Source organism: Diospyros lotus, chromosome 2 (genome assembly GCF_014633365.1).
Source record: "Diospyros lotus cultivar Yz01 chromosome 2, ASM1463336v1, whole genome shotgun sequence".
Lineage (NCBI taxonomy): Eukaryota > Viridiplantae > Streptophyta > Magnoliopsida > Ericales > Ebenaceae > Diospyros > Diospyros lotus.
In genome coordinates, this window is record NC_068339.1 from 34,657,101 (window position 1) to 34,660,138 (window position 3,038).

At 44.8% G+C, this 3,038-nt stretch overlaps 1 non-coding gene across 1 annotated transcript; it reads left to right on the forward strand.

The window, feature by feature from the left end:
- Positions 1-2,284: 2,284 nt before the first annotated feature.
- On the forward strand, positions 2,285-2,391 carry LOC127796110 (small nucleolar RNA R71). Its single transcript, XR_008021939.1, has one exon. It is a non-coding gene; the product is annotated as a small nucleolar RNA R71 (small nucleolar RNA).
- The last annotated feature ends 647 nt before the right edge of the window (positions 2,392-3,038 follow it).

A 3,038-nucleotide genomic window follows, 5' to 3' on the forward strand; every position in this document is an offset into this window, starting at 1 on the left:
ACGCACGGTGGAGGTTTTCTGCTGCACATTCAGGGGGTCTCTAGTCTAAGAAGCGAGGGGTTCGGAAGATGGGTCCCCCGAACCCATAGTGGCGTCGCTCTTGGAAGCCTCTTGGAAGGTCCGAGGATCTCCCTCCACCACTCTTCACGACCTAGAAGGTGTTGAGGTTTTCTTATTCTTCCTGCTCTTCGGGGTTCGCTCGGGAGGTACAGCCCTCTCCGACATCCTCTGGTTGCTGGGAGGAACCGAGGGGCCCTTACTCCCGGGGAAGTCCAAAATCATTCCCCCGGTGATAGGAGAATACGATATCTCCGAGAGCTCTTCAACTGAGAATGAGATAATGATAAAAATCAAATACAGAAAAAGGAAGAAGAGGGAGTAAAGAAGAGGATGAAGGAAGAAGAGCTCACAGTTTTCGCCGTCTAAGCCCTCCTTGGTAAGGCTGGGATTGGAAAGCCATCCCTCTTCCCAGTTCCTGCTGCTCTTCATAAGTCGGCTGGCAGAATCTTTGATGGTCTCGACGCTCGGACGCTTGTGTTTGGTATCTAGAGTCCACTCATTGCAGACGGACCAGATTTCTTGAGAAGAGTCGGATGGCGTAGGGCAGACGAAGACGAAGCGCTCTTTCCAATCATCAGAATCCTTCGACCCGCCAGATTGCATGAGCATCGAAGAAAAAATCTCAAGTTCAGGGCGCTCCTTGCAGGCGAGGAGGTGGCCATCTTTCACGATTCGGGGGGAGATGGAAATCCACCCCCCTGGGTCGCGGTTGGTGGTGAAGAAGTAGTCGAAGAGGTCTTCGGATGGCTCAATCTTACCGGTATAGCAAATAAGGAGGAAGCCCATCAGATATCGCCACCCGAAGGGGGACAGCTGGGCGGGAACGATGGTAAGATGTTGAAGTAAGGACATCACTCTTCTTCGGGGGGAAGTCGAAAGCCCCTATCGAAAGCACACTTGTAAACGCAGAGGCAGCCGACAACGGGATGGCACGCTCACAGGTGGCTATTGAACTCCACTTCCCACTCTTCAGGGACGTTGTATTTTTCTCTGAACTGCTGACACTCCATCTGGCTCATCCATTAGCATGGAATAGAGGCGGCAATGTGCTTTTCCCACTCAATAAGCTCCGCGCTGGCGGAGTTGAACTTCCCGGAACCAATTATCGCCATAGCAGAAAGGTAGTAGAAAGAGATGCAAAAAAAGGGAAAACGCTTACAGGCACAAGAAGAGCTAAAGCTGAAGAAAAGTCGAGTGGGAAAAGAAGTAAAGGGGGTGGAGAGTTCCTATTTAAACTGTAGGGGTAAGAGACCAAAGGGCGAGAAATAATGGGCATTAATTACCCCGGGCTAGCAGGGCTCGAAAGACGAAAAGGCTTTGGACAACGCATGGGGAAGGGATATCGCCGTCGAAACCAATCGATTCTCGTGCCCTCCAGACACGCGCAAAAAAAAAAAAGAAGAGAAAAATACAACCAACTCTCCGGACCTTATAGATATCAATCAACAAGAAGTTAAGAGGAGGAGCCTTGGGAGCTTTACCACTGCTCGAGTCCTTCAAACCGAAGAGCTCAAGAAGTGGGGGGGCAAGTGATGAGGAGAATGCCCTCGGTCCCATAATTACGCCAATACCCCGGGCAGATATCCAGTAGCGGCCAGGACACATGTTTCCTAAAAGGGAGTTTCACCTGTGATCATCTCACTTAGATCTAGAAGACACGTAGCAGATAAGCATCACCACATCAATCGGATAGGCACTCAGTAAGGAAATCTCCGAGGCTGTAGGAACAGACTAACTCGCCGAAGGTCACAGAGGCAGCAGCTATCCCGAACCCTTCGGAGACGGACGCTATTATGAAATCCTTATCAGGAAGGTTCCGAGAAAAGCAGAGGGGAGATCCTGAAGATCTATTATGATCCATATCCCAAGAAAAGGTTAAAAGGAGAATGAGAGGTAAGAGGAAGGGACTTCTTTTTTCGTTTTTGCCTACAATTTAAGTAAATATATTGAATTCAATTTTAGGGGGGAGATCTGACTTGATCATCAGAGATTGACTAGGGGAGCAAGTCCCTGTCTCCATTGCAGGTACGTCTGAAGAGGCACGAAGGGAACATGTGGCTACCACTTCATAAGATTATCATCACTATTGTTGGCCATCTCTTCAAGAAGGTTATAATCTTCATCAGTCTCTTTTCCCATTAAAGCTCTTGCAGCTGCATCAATAGTAATACTAGTGTTATGATTTAAACCATTATAAAATGTTTGAACCACTAACCACTTTAGAAGCCCATGATGAGGACATCTTCTTAACAACTCTTTAAATCATTGCCATGCTTCATATAAATTCTCCATGTCTGCTTGCATGAAATTGGTTATATCATTCCTCATCTCTGCAATTTTCGCAGGTGGAAAGAATTTGTTGAGAAATTTATATGCCAAATCATCCCATGTTGTAATGGACCCTACAGGCAAAGAGTTCAACCAATACTTAGTTTTATCTCTTAATGAAAAAAGAAATAGCCTAAGTTTAATTGCATCATTAGAGACACCATTTTGCTTAAAAGTATCACAAATCTACAAACAATTAGTCATGTGAGCATTGGGGTCATCATTCGGTAACCCGCTAAACTGAATAGAGGTTTGAATCATTTGAATAATAGCTGGCTTAATCTCAAAATTATTTGCCCCTATGGTTGGTCTGGTGATGCTGGAGGATGTTCCTTGAATAGAGGGCATAGCATAATCCCTTAAAGCTCTAGCTTGCCCATTCCTTTGCCCCATAATTTCGTCTCCCATGTTTTGTTGAGATAAACTTGCTTTTTCTCTCTTTTTCGTTTTTCCTTAACTTCTTTGTTGTACGTTTGATTTCTAAGTCAAGAGGAATTTTAGTCTTATTAGAACGTACCATACACCAATGTGACCTACAAAGAAGAAATAGAATATCACAACGATTAAAATTTTGATTTTTTTTAATTTTTTATTTTTTGAAACACTCAAAAAATGCAAATAAAAATGCAATAAAAGAGAACACAAAGATG